General features: G+C 47.8%; 31 non-coding genes across 31 annotated transcripts; all 31 read left to right on the forward strand.

Moving 5' to 3' along the window:
- The first annotated feature begins 100 nt into the window (after window positions 1-100).
- On the forward strand, window positions 101-219 carry LOC145809586 (5S ribosomal RNA). Its single transcript, XR_014353147.1, has one exon. It is a non-coding gene; the product is annotated as a 5S ribosomal RNA (ribosomal RNA).
- Window positions 220-415: 196 nt separating this feature from the next.
- Window positions 416-534, forward strand: LOC145809795 (5S ribosomal RNA). The gene has a single exon (XR_014353361.1). It is a non-coding gene; the product is annotated as a 5S ribosomal RNA (ribosomal RNA).
- Window positions 535-732: 198 nt separating this feature from the next.
- LOC145809412 (5S ribosomal RNA) lies at window positions 733-851 on the forward strand. The gene has a single exon (XR_014352955.1). It is a non-coding gene; the product is annotated as a 5S ribosomal RNA (ribosomal RNA).
- A 197-nt stretch (window positions 852-1,048) lies between these two features.
- Window positions 1,049-1,167, forward strand: LOC145809752 (5S ribosomal RNA). The gene has a single exon (XR_014353314.1). It is a non-coding gene; the product is annotated as a 5S ribosomal RNA (ribosomal RNA).
- A 199-nt stretch (window positions 1,168-1,366) lies between these two features.
- Window positions 1,367-1,485, forward strand: LOC145808720 (5S ribosomal RNA). The gene has a single exon (XR_014352189.1). It is a non-coding gene; the product is annotated as a 5S ribosomal RNA (ribosomal RNA).
- A 197-nt stretch (window positions 1,486-1,682) lies between these two features.
- On the forward strand, window positions 1,683-1,801 carry LOC145808732 (5S ribosomal RNA). Its single transcript, XR_014352201.1, has one exon. It is a non-coding gene; the product is annotated as a 5S ribosomal RNA (ribosomal RNA).
- Window positions 1,802-2,002: 201 nt separating this feature from the next.
- On the forward strand, window positions 2,003-2,121 carry LOC145809633 (5S ribosomal RNA). Its single transcript, XR_014353194.1, has one exon. It is a non-coding gene; the product is annotated as a 5S ribosomal RNA (ribosomal RNA).
- A 198-nt stretch (window positions 2,122-2,319) lies between these two features.
- Window positions 2,320-2,438, forward strand: LOC145808744 (5S ribosomal RNA). The gene has a single exon (XR_014352213.1). It is a non-coding gene; the product is annotated as a 5S ribosomal RNA (ribosomal RNA).
- A 201-nt stretch (window positions 2,439-2,639) lies between these two features.
- On the forward strand, window positions 2,640-2,758 carry LOC145811644 (5S ribosomal RNA). The gene has a single exon (XR_014355181.1). It is a non-coding gene; the product is annotated as a 5S ribosomal RNA (ribosomal RNA).
- Window positions 2,759-2,958: 200 nt separating this feature from the next.
- On the forward strand, window positions 2,959-3,077 carry LOC145808755 (5S ribosomal RNA). Its single transcript, XR_014352224.1, has one exon. It is a non-coding gene; the product is annotated as a 5S ribosomal RNA (ribosomal RNA).
- A 197-nt stretch (window positions 3,078-3,274) lies between these two features.
- On the forward strand, window positions 3,275-3,393 carry LOC145809634 (5S ribosomal RNA). Its single transcript, XR_014353195.1, has one exon. It is a non-coding gene; the product is annotated as a 5S ribosomal RNA (ribosomal RNA).
- Window positions 3,394-3,591: 198 nt separating this feature from the next.
- LOC145809725 (5S ribosomal RNA) lies at window positions 3,592-3,710 on the forward strand. Its single transcript, XR_014353287.1, has one exon. It is a non-coding gene; the product is annotated as a 5S ribosomal RNA (ribosomal RNA).
- Window positions 3,711-3,909: 199 nt separating this feature from the next.
- Window positions 3,910-4,028, forward strand: LOC145811064 (5S ribosomal RNA). The gene has a single exon (XR_014354616.1). It is a non-coding gene; the product is annotated as a 5S ribosomal RNA (ribosomal RNA).
- Window positions 4,029-4,227: 199 nt separating this feature from the next.
- On the forward strand, window positions 4,228-4,346 carry LOC145808937 (5S ribosomal RNA). Its single transcript, XR_014352426.1, has one exon. It is a non-coding gene; the product is annotated as a 5S ribosomal RNA (ribosomal RNA).
- A 198-nt stretch (window positions 4,347-4,544) lies between these two features.
- On the forward strand, window positions 4,545-4,663 carry LOC145809733 (5S ribosomal RNA). Its single transcript, XR_014353295.1, has one exon. It is a non-coding gene; the product is annotated as a 5S ribosomal RNA (ribosomal RNA).
- A 200-nt stretch (window positions 4,664-4,863) lies between these two features.
- Window positions 4,864-4,982, forward strand: LOC145810309 (5S ribosomal RNA). The gene has a single exon (XR_014353884.1). It is a non-coding gene; the product is annotated as a 5S ribosomal RNA (ribosomal RNA).
- A 198-nt stretch (window positions 4,983-5,180) lies between these two features.
- On the forward strand, window positions 5,181-5,299 carry LOC145810756 (5S ribosomal RNA). The gene has a single exon (XR_014354312.1). It is a non-coding gene; the product is annotated as a 5S ribosomal RNA (ribosomal RNA).
- A 202-nt stretch (window positions 5,300-5,501) lies between these two features.
- LOC145810680 (5S ribosomal RNA) lies at window positions 5,502-5,620 on the forward strand. Its single transcript, XR_014354239.1, has one exon. It is a non-coding gene; the product is annotated as a 5S ribosomal RNA (ribosomal RNA).
- A 197-nt stretch (window positions 5,621-5,817) lies between these two features.
- On the forward strand, window positions 5,818-5,936 carry LOC145811752 (5S ribosomal RNA). The gene has a single exon (XR_014355285.1). It is a non-coding gene; the product is annotated as a 5S ribosomal RNA (ribosomal RNA).
- Window positions 5,937-6,136: 200 nt separating this feature from the next.
- LOC145809413 (5S ribosomal RNA) lies at window positions 6,137-6,255 on the forward strand. Its single transcript, XR_014352956.1, has one exon. It is a non-coding gene; the product is annotated as a 5S ribosomal RNA (ribosomal RNA).
- Window positions 6,256-6,452: 197 nt separating this feature from the next.
- On the forward strand, window positions 6,453-6,571 carry LOC145809179 (5S ribosomal RNA). The gene has a single exon (XR_014352675.1). It is a non-coding gene; the product is annotated as a 5S ribosomal RNA (ribosomal RNA).
- A 197-nt stretch (window positions 6,572-6,768) lies between these two features.
- LOC145809180 (5S ribosomal RNA) lies at window positions 6,769-6,887 on the forward strand. The gene has a single exon (XR_014352676.1). It is a non-coding gene; the product is annotated as a 5S ribosomal RNA (ribosomal RNA).
- A 197-nt stretch (window positions 6,888-7,084) lies between these two features.
- LOC145808766 (5S ribosomal RNA) lies at window positions 7,085-7,203 on the forward strand. Its single transcript, XR_014352235.1, has one exon. It is a non-coding gene; the product is annotated as a 5S ribosomal RNA (ribosomal RNA).
- Window positions 7,204-7,401: 198 nt separating this feature from the next.
- LOC145808777 (5S ribosomal RNA) lies at window positions 7,402-7,520 on the forward strand. Its single transcript, XR_014352246.1, has one exon. It is a non-coding gene; the product is annotated as a 5S ribosomal RNA (ribosomal RNA).
- A 198-nt stretch (window positions 7,521-7,718) lies between these two features.
- Window positions 7,719-7,837, forward strand: LOC145809132 (5S ribosomal RNA). The gene has a single exon (XR_014352626.1). It is a non-coding gene; the product is annotated as a 5S ribosomal RNA (ribosomal RNA).
- Window positions 7,838-8,037: 200 nt separating this feature from the next.
- Window positions 8,038-8,156, forward strand: LOC145810082 (5S ribosomal RNA). The gene has a single exon (XR_014353648.1). It is a non-coding gene; the product is annotated as a 5S ribosomal RNA (ribosomal RNA).
- Window positions 8,157-8,354: 198 nt separating this feature from the next.
- LOC145809966 (5S ribosomal RNA) lies at window positions 8,355-8,473 on the forward strand. Its single transcript, XR_014353533.1, has one exon. It is a non-coding gene; the product is annotated as a 5S ribosomal RNA (ribosomal RNA).
- A 198-nt stretch (window positions 8,474-8,671) lies between these two features.
- Window positions 8,672-8,790, forward strand: LOC145809833 (5S ribosomal RNA). The gene has a single exon (XR_014353400.1). It is a non-coding gene; the product is annotated as a 5S ribosomal RNA (ribosomal RNA).
- Window positions 8,791-8,986: 196 nt separating this feature from the next.
- LOC145809434 (5S ribosomal RNA) lies at window positions 8,987-9,105 on the forward strand. Its single transcript, XR_014352981.1, has one exon. It is a non-coding gene; the product is annotated as a 5S ribosomal RNA (ribosomal RNA).
- A 197-nt stretch (window positions 9,106-9,302) lies between these two features.
- Window positions 9,303-9,421, forward strand: LOC145811311 (5S ribosomal RNA). The gene has a single exon (XR_014354855.1). It is a non-coding gene; the product is annotated as a 5S ribosomal RNA (ribosomal RNA).
- Window positions 9,422-9,615: 194 nt separating this feature from the next.
- On the forward strand, window positions 9,616-9,734 carry LOC145810138 (5S ribosomal RNA). The gene has a single exon (XR_014353704.1). It is a non-coding gene; the product is annotated as a 5S ribosomal RNA (ribosomal RNA).
- The last annotated feature ends 102 nt before the right edge of the window (window positions 9,735-9,836 follow it).

A 9,836-nucleotide genomic window follows, 5' to 3' on the forward strand; every position in this document is an offset into this window, starting at 1 on the left:
AATTTCTCCCTTTTAAACCATTTCCAGATTATCCTGTTCCATTCAATTTCATTTTTTTCCCCGTCTACTGCTTAAAACAATAAAGTCGCGGTTAATCTTCGGGTGCGATCATACCAGCACTAATGCACCGGATCCCATCAGAACTCCGCAGTTAAGCGTGCTTGGGCGGGAGTAGTACTAGGATGGGTGACCCCCGGGGAAGTCCTCGTGTTGCACCCCTTTTGCCCCTTTTTCCACCACCCCCCCTCTTTTTTTTTTCCCCGGACAGCCTGTCCGATTTTTAGCCCATTCAATCGCCTTCGCCTGCTTTTCGACAATTTCCCCCTTCCAAACCATTTCCAGATTATCCTGTTCCATTCAATTTCATTTTTTTCCCCGTCTACTTCTTAAAACAATAAAGTCGCGGTTAATCTTCGGGTGCGATCATACCAGCACTAATGCACCGGATCCCATCAGAACTCCGCAGTTAAGCGTGCTTGGGCGAAAGTAGTACTAGGATGGGTGACCCCCTGGGAAGTCCTCGTGTTGCACCCCTTTTGTCCCTTTTTCCACCACCCCCCCCCTCTTTTTTTTTTCCCCGGACAGCCTGTCCGATTTTTAGCCCATTCAATCGCCTTCGCCTCCTTTTCGACAATTTCTCCCTTTTAAACCATTTCCAGATTATCCTGTTCCATTCAATTTCATTTTTTTCCCCGTCTACTGCTTAAAACAATAAAGTCGCGGTTAATCTTCGGGTGCGATCATACCAGCACTAATGCACCGGATCCCATCAGAACTCCGCAGTTAAGCGTGTTTGGGCGAGAGTAGTACTAGGATGGGTGACCCCCTGGGAAGTCCTCGTGTTGCACCCCTTTTGTCCCTTTTTCCACCACCCCCCCCTCTTTTTTTTTTCCCCGAACAGCCTGTCCGATTTTTAGCCCATTCAATCGCCTTCGCCTCCTTTTCGACAATTTCTCCCTTTTAAACCATTTCCAGATTATCCTGTTCCATTCAATTTCATTTTTTTCCCCGTCTACTGCTTAAAACAATAAAGTCGCGGTTAATCTTCGGGTGCGATCATACCAGCACTAATGCACCGGATCCCATCAGAACTCCGCAGTTAAGCGTGCTTGGGCGAGAGTAGTACTAGGATGGGTGACCCCCTGGGAAGTCCTCGTGTTACACCCCTTTTGTCCCTTTTTCCACCACCCCCCCCCCTCTTTTTTTTTTCCCCGAACAGCCTGTCCGATTTTTAGCCCATTCAATCGCCTTCGCCTCCTTTTCGACAATTTCTCCCTTTTAAACCATTTCCAGATTATCCTGTTCCATTCAATTTCATTTTTTTCCCCGTCTACTGCTTAAAACAATAAAGTCGCGGTTAATCTTCGGGTGCGATCATACCAGCACTAATGCACCGGATCCCATCAGAACTCCGCAGTTAAGCGTGCTTGGGCGAGAGTAGTACTAGGATGGGTGACCCCCTGGGAAGTCCTCGTGTTGCACCCCTTTTGTCCCTTTTTCCACCACCCCCCCCTCTTTTTTTTTTCCCCGGACAGCCTGTCCGATTTTTAGCCCATTCAATCGCCTTCGCCTCCTTTTCGACAATTTCTCCCTTTTAAACCATTTCCAGATTATCCTGTTCCATTCAATTTCATTTTTTTCCCCGTCTACTGCTTAAAACAATAAAGTCGCGGTTAATCTTCGGGTGCGATCATACCAGCACTAATGCACCGGATCCCATCAGAACTCCGCAGTTAAGCGTGCTTGGGCGAGAGTAGTACTAGGATGGGTGACCCCCTGGGAAGTCCTCGTGTTGCACCCCTTTTGTCCCTTTTTCCACCACCCCCCCCCCCCTCTTTTTTTTTTCCCCGGACAGCCTGTCCGATTTTTAGCCCATTCAATCGCCTTCGCCTCCTTTTCGACAATTTCTCCCTTTTAAACCATTTCCAGATTATCCTGTTCCATTCAATTTCATTTTTTTCCCCGTCTACTGCTTAAAACAATATAGTCGCGGTTAATCTTCGGGTGCGATCATACCAGCACTAATGCACCGGATCCCATCAGAACTTCGCAGTTAAGCGTGCTTGGGCGAGAGTAGTACTAGGATGGGTGACCCCCTGGGAAGTCCTCGTGTTGCACCCCTTTTGTCCCTTTTTCCACCACCCCCCCCTTCTTTTTTTTTTCCCCGGACAGCCTGTCCGATTTTTAGCCCATTCAATCGCCTTCGCCTCCTTTTCGACAATTTCTCCCTTTTAAACCATTTCCAGATTATCCTATTCCATTCAATTTCATTTTTTTCCCCGTCTACTGCTTAAAACAATAAAGTCGCGGTTAATCTTCGGGTGCGATCATACCAGCACTAATGCACCGGATCCCATCAGAACTCCGCAGTTAAGCGTGCTTGGGCGAGAGTAGTACTAGGATGGGTGACCCCCTGGGAAGTCCTCGTGTTGCACCCCTTTTGTCCCTTTTTCCACCACCCCCCCCTCCTCTTTTTTTTTTTCCCCGGACAGCATGTCCGATTTTTAGCCCATTCAATCGCCTTCGCCTCCTTTTCGACAATTTCTCCCTTTTAAACCATTTCCAGATTATCCTGTTCCATTCAATTTCATTTTTTTCCCCGTTTACTGCTTAAAACAATAAAATCGCGGTTAATCTTCGGGTGCGATCATACCAGCACTAATGCACCGAATCCCATCAGAACTCCGCAGTTAAGCGCGCTTGGGCGAGAGTAGTACTAGGACGGGTGACCCCCGGGGAAGTCCTCGTGTTGCACCCCTTTTGTCCCTTTTTCCACCACCACCCCCCCCTCTTTTTTTTTTCCCCGGACAGCCTGTCCGATTTTTAGTCCATTCAATCGCCTTCGCCTCCTTTTCGACAATTTCTCCCTTTTAAACCATTTCCAGATTATCCTGTTCCATTCAATTTCATTTTTTTCCCCGTCTACTGCTTAAAACAATAAAGTCGCGGTTAATCTTCGGGTGCGATCATACCAGCACTAATGCACCGGATCCCATCAGAACTCCGCAGTTAAGCGTGCTTGGGCGAGAGTAGTACTAGGATGGGTGACCCCCTGGGAAGTCCTCGTGTTGCACCCCTTTTGTCCCTTTTTCCACCACCCCCCCCTCTTTTTTTTTTCCCCGGACAGCCTGTCCGATTTTTAGCCCATTCAATCGCCTTCGCCTCCTTTTCGACAATTTCTCCCTTTTAAACTATTTCCAGATTATCCTGTTCCATTCAATTTCATTTTTTTCCCTGTCTACTGCTTAAAACAATAAAGTCACGGTTAATCTTCGGGTGCGATCATACCAGCACTAATGCACCGGATCCCATCAGAACTTCGCAGTTAAGCGTGCTTGGGCGAGAGTAGTACTAGGATGGGTGACCCCCTGGGAAGTCCTCGTGTTGCACCCCTTTTGTCCCTTTTTCCACCACCCCCCCCCTCTTTTTTTTTTCCCCGGACAGCCTGTCCGATTTTTAGCCCATTCAATCGCCTTCGCCTCCTTTTCGACAATTTCTCCCTTTTAAACCATTTCCAGATTATCCTGTTCCATTCAATTTCATTTTTTTCCCCGTCTACTGCTTAAAACAATAAAGTCGCGGTTAATCTTCGGGTGCGATCATACCAGCACTAATGCACCGGATCCCATCAGAACTCCGCAGTTAAGCATGCTTGGGCGAGAGTAGTACTAGGATGGGTGACCCCCTGGGAAGTCCTCGTGTTGCACCCCTTTTGTCCCTTTTTCCACCACCCCCCCCCCTCTTTTTTTTTTCCCCGGACAGCATGTCCGATTTTTAGCCCATTCAATCGCCTTCGCCTCCTTTTCGACAATTTCTCCCTTTTAAACCATTTCCAGATTATCCTGTTCCATTCAATTTCATTTTTTTCCCCGTCTACTGCTTAAAACAATAAAGTCGCGGTTAATCTTCGGGTGCGATCATACCAGCACTAATGCACCGAATCCCATCAGAACTACGCAGTTAAGCGCGCTTGGGCGAGAGTAGTACTAGGATGGGTGACCCCCTGGGAAGTCCTCGTGTTGCACCCCTTTTGTCCCTTTTTCCACCACCCCCCCCCCTCTTTTTTTTTTCCCCGGACAGCCTGTCCGATTTTTAGCCCATTCAATCGCCTTCGCCTCCTTTTCGACAATTTCTCTCTTTTAAAGCATTTCCAGATTATCCTGTTCCATTCAATTTCATTTTTTTCCCCGTCTACTGCTTAAAACAATAAAGTCGCGGTTAATCTTCGGGTGCGATCATACCAGCACTAATGCACCGGATCCCATCAGAACTCCGTAGTTAAGCGTGCTTGGGCGAGAGTAGTACTAGGATGGGTGACCCCCTGGGAAGTCCTCGTGTTGCACCCCTTTTGTCCCTTTTTCCACCACCCCCCCCTTCTTTTTTTTTTCCCCGGACAGCCTGTCCGATTTTTAGCCCATTCAATCGCCTTCGCCTCCTTTTCGACAATTTCTCCCTTTTAAACCATTTCCAGATTATCCTGTTCCATTCAATTTCATTTTTTTCCCCGTCTACTGCTTAAAACAATAAAGTCGCGGTTAATCTTCGTGTGCGATCATACCAGCACTAATGCACCGGATCCCATCAGAACTCCGCAGTTAAGTGTGCTTGGGCGAGAGTAGTACTAGGATGGGTGACCCCCTGGGAAGTCCTCGTGTTGCACCCCTTTTGTCCCTTTTTCCACCACCCCCCCCCCCTCTTTTTTTTTTCCCCGGACAGCCTGTCCGATTTTTAGCCCATTCAATCGCCTTCGCCTCCTTTTCGGCAATTTCTCCCTTTTAAACCATTTCCAGATTATCCTGTTCCATTCAATTTCATTTTTTTCCCCGTCTACTGCTTAAAACAATAAAGTCGCGGTTAATCTTCAGGTGCGATCATACCAGCACTAATGCACCGGATCCCATCAGAACTTCGCAGTTAAGCGTGCTTGGGCGAGAGTAGTACTAGGATGGGTGACCCCCTGGGAAGTCCTCGTGTTGCACCCCTTTTGTCCCTTTTTCCACCACCCCCCCCTTCTTTTTTTTTTCCCCGGACAGCCTGTCCGATTTTTAGCCCATTCAATCGCCTTCGCCTCCTTTTCGACAATTTCTCCCTTTTAAACCATTTCCAGATTATCCTGTTCCATTCAATTTCATTTTTTTCCCCGTCTACTGCTTAAAACAATAAAGTCGCGGTTAATCTTCGGGTGCGATCATACCAGCACTAATGCACCGGATCCCATCAGATTTCCGCAGTTAAGCATGCTTGGGCGAGAGTAGTACTAGGATGGGTGACCCCCTGGGAAGTCCTCGTGTTGCACCCCTTTTGTCCCTTTTTCCACCACCACCCCCCCCTTCTTTTTTTTTTTCCCCGGACAGCCTGTCCGATTTTTAGCCCATTCAATCGCCTTCGCCTCCTTTTCGACAATTTCTCCCTTTTAAACCATTTCCAGATTATCCTGTTCCATTCAATTTCATTTTTTTCCCCGTCTACTGCTTAAAACAATAAAGTCGCGGTAAATCTTCGGGAGCGATCATAACAGCACTAATGCACCGGATCCCATCAGAACTCCGCAGTTAAGCGTGCTTGGGCGAGAGTAGTACTAGGATGGGTGACCCCCTGGGAAGTCCTCGTGTTGCACCCCTTTTGTCCCTTTTTCCACCACCCCCCCCTCTTTTTTTTTTCCCCGGACAGCCTGTCCGATTTTTAGCCCATTCAATCGCCTTCGCCTCCTTTTCGACAATTTCTCCCTTTTAAACCATTTCCAGATTATCCTGTTCCATTCAATTTCATTTTTTTCCCCGTCTACTGCTTAAAACAATAAAGTCGCGGTTAATCTTCGGGTGCGATCATACCAGCACTAATGCACCGGATCCCATCAGAACTCCGCAGTTAAGCGTGCTTGGGCGAGAGTAGTACTAGGTTTCGTGACCCCTTGGGAACTCCTCGTGTTGCACCCCTTTTGTCCCTTTTTCCACCACCCCCCCCCACTCTTTTTTTTTTCCCCGGACAGCCTGTCCGATTTTTAGCCCATTCAATCGCCTTCGCCTCCTTTTCGACAATTTCTCCCTTTTAAACCATTTCCAGATTATCCTGTTCCATTCAATTTCATTTTTTTCCCCGTCTACTGCTTAAAACAATAAAGTCGCGGTTAATCTTCGGGTGCGATCATACCAGCACTAATGCACCGGATCCCATCAGAACTCCGCAGTTAAGCGTGTTTGGGCGAGAGTAGTACTAGGATGGGTGACCCCCTGGGAAGTCCTCGTGTTGCACCCCTTTTGTCCCTTTTTCCACCACCCCCCCCTCTTTTTTTTTTCCCCGAACAGCCTGTCCGATTTTTAGCCCATTCAATCGCCTTCGCCTCCTTTTCGACAATTTCTCCCTTTTAAACCATTTCCAGATTATCCTGTTCCATTCAATTTCATTTTTTTCCCCGTCTACTGCTTAAAACAATAAAGTCGCGGTTAATCTTCGGGTGCGATCATACCAGCACTAATGCACCGGATCCCATCAGAACTCCGCAGTTAAACGTGCTTGGGCGAGAGTAGTACTAGGATGGGTGACCCCCTGGGAAGTCCTCGTGTTGCACCCCTTTTGTCCCTTTTTCCACCACCCCCCCCTCTTTTTTTTTTCCCCGGACAGCCTGTCCGATTTTTAGCCCATTCAATCGCCTTCGCCTCCTTTTCGACAATTTCTCCCTTTTAAACCATTTCCAGATTATCCTGTTCCATTCAATTTCATTTTTTTCCCCGTCTACTGCTTAAAACAATAAAGTCGCGGTTAATCTTCGGGTGCGATCATACCAGCACTAATGCACCGGATCCCATCAGAACTCCGCAGTTAAACGTGCTTGGGCGAGAGTAGTACTAGGATGGGTGACCCCCTGGGAAGTCCTCGTGTTGCACCCCTTTTGTCCCTTTTTCCACCACCCCCCCCTCTTTTTTTTTTCCCCGGACAGCCTGTCCGATTTTTAGCCCATTCAATCGCCTTCGCCTCCTTTTCGACAATTTCTCCCTTTTAAACCATTTCCAGATTATCCTGTTCCATTCAATTTCATTTTTTTCCCCGTCTACTGCTTAAAACAATAAAGTCGCGGTTAATCTTCGGGTGCGATCATACCAGCACTAATGCACCGGATCCCATCAGAACTCCGCAGTTAAGCGTGCTTGGGCGAGAGTAGTACTAGGATGGGTGACCCCCTGGGAAGTCCTCGTGTTGCACCCCTTTTGTCCCTTTTTCCACCACCCCCCCCCCTCTTTTTTTTTCCCCGGACAGCCTGTCCGATTTTTAGCCCATTCAATCGCCTTCGCCCCCTTTTCGACAATTTCTCCCTTTTAAACCATTTCCAGATTATCCTGTTCCATTCAATTTTATTTTTTTCCCCGTCTACTGCTTAAAACAATAAAGTCGCGGTTAATCTTCGGGTGCGATCATACCAGCACTAATGCACCGGATCCCATCAGAACTCCGCAGTTAAGCGTGCTTGGGCGAGAGTAGTACTAGGATGGGTGACCCCCTGGGAAGTCCTCGTGTTGCACCCCCTTTTGTCCCTTTTTCCACCACCCCCCCCTCTTTTTTTTTTCCCCGGACAGCCTGTCCGATTTTTAGCCCATTCAATCGCCTTCGCCTCCTTTTCGACAATTTCTCCCTTTTAAACCATTTCCAGATTATCCTGTTCCATTCAATTTCATTTTTTTCCCCGTCTACTGCTTAAAACAATAAAGTCGCGGTTAATCTTCGGGTGTGATCATACCAGCACTAATGCACCGGATCCCATCAGAACTCCGCAGTTAAGCGTGCTTGGGCGAGAGTAGTACTAGGATGGGTGACCCCCTGGGAAGTCCTCGTGTTGCACCCCTTTTGTCCCTTTTTCCACCACCCCCCCCCCCTCTTTTTTTTTTCCCCGGACAGCATGTCCGATTTTTATCCCATTCAATCGCCTTCGCCTCCTTTTCGACAATTTCTCCCTTTTAAACCATTTCCAGATTATCCTGTTCCATTCAATTTCATTTTTTTCCCCGTCTACTGCTTAAAACAATAAAGTCGCGGTTAATCTTCGGGTGCGATCATACCAGCACTAATGCACCGAATCCCATCAGAACTCCGCAGTTAAGCGTGCTTGGGCGAGAGTAGTACTAGGATGGGTGACCCCCTGGGAAGTCCTCGTGTTGCACCCCTTTTGTCCCTTTTTCCACCACCCCCCCCCTCTTTTTTTTTTCCCCGGACAGCCTTTCCGATTTTTAGCCCATTCAATCGCCTTCGCCTCCTTTTCGACAATTTCTCCCTTTTAAACCATTTCCAGATTATCCTGTTCCATTCAATTTCATTTTTTTCCCCGTCTACTGCTTAAAACAATAAAGTCGCGGTTAATCGTCGGGTGCGATCATACCAGCACTAATGCACCGGATCCCATCAGAACTCCGCAGTTAAGCGTGCTTGGGCGAGAGTAGTAATAGGATGGGTGACCCCCTGGGAAGTCCTCGTATTGCACCCCTTTTGTCCCTTTTTCCACCACCCCCGCCTTCTTTTTTTTTTCCCCGGACAGCCCGTCCGATTTTTAGCCCATTCAATCGCCTTCGCCTCCTTTTCGACAATTTCTCCCTTTTAAACCATTTCCAGATTATCCTGTTCCATTCAATTTCATTTTTTTCCCCGTCTACTGCTTAAAACAATAAAGTCGCGGTTAATCTTCTGGTGCGATCATACCAGCACTAATGCACCGGATCCCATCAGAACTCCGCAGTTAAGTGTGCTTGGGCGAGAGTAGTACTAGGATGGGTGACCCCCTGGGAAGTCCTCGTGTTGCACCCCTTTTGTCCCTTTTTCCACCACCCCCCCTCTTTTTTTTTTCCCCGGACAGCCTGTCCGATTTTTAGCCCATTCAATCGCCTTCGCCTCCTTTTCGACAATTTCTCCCTTTTAAACCATTTCCAGATTATCCTGTTCCATTCAATTTCATTTTTTTCCCCGTCTACTGCTTAAAACAATAAAGTCGCGGTTAATCTTCGGATGCGATCATACCAGCACTAATGCACCGGATCCCATCAGAACTCCGCAGTTAAGCGTGCTTGGGCGAGAGTAGTACTAGGATGGGTGACCCCCTGGGAAGTCCTCGTGTTGCACCCCTTTTGTCCCTTTTTCCACCACCCCCCCCTCTTTTTTTTTTCCCCGGACAGCCTGTCCGATTTTTAGCCCATTCAATCGCCTTCGCCTCCTTTTCGACAATTTCTCCCCTTTAAACCATTTCCAGATTATCCTGTTCCATTCAATTTCATTTTTTTCCCCGTCTACTGCTTAAAACAATAAAGTCGCGGTTAATCTTCGGGTGCGATCATACCAGCACTAATGCACCGGATCCCATAAAAACTCCGCAGTTAAGCGTGCTTGGGCGAGAGTAGTACTAGGATGGGTGACCCACTAGGAAGTCCTCGTGTTGCACCCCTTTTGTCCCTTTTTCCACCCCCCCCTCTTTTTTTTTTCCCCGGACAGCCTGTCCGATTTTTAGCCCATTCAATCGCCTTCGCCTCCTTTTCGACAATTTCTCCCTTTTAAACCATTTCCAGATTATCCTGTTCCATTCAATTTCATTTTTTTCCCCGTCTACTGCTTAAAACAATAAAGTCGCGGTTCATCTTCGGGTGCGATCATACCAGCACTAATGCACCGGATCCCATCAGAACTCCGCAGTTAAGCGTGCTTGGCCGAGAGTAGTACTAGGATGGGTGACCCCTTGGGAAGTCCTCGTGTTGCACCCCTTTTGTCCCTTTTTCCACCACCCCCCCCCTCTTTTTTTTTTTTCCCCGGACAGCCTGTCCGATTTTTAGCCCATTCAATCGCCTTCGCCTCCTTTTCGACAA

This window comes from Camellia sinensis, chromosome 14 (assembly GCF_055761805.1).
Source record: "Camellia sinensis isolate YWXY chromosome 14, ASM5576180v1, whole genome shotgun sequence".
Classification (NCBI taxonomy): Eukaryota; Viridiplantae; Streptophyta; class Magnoliopsida; order Ericales; family Theaceae; genus Camellia; species Camellia sinensis.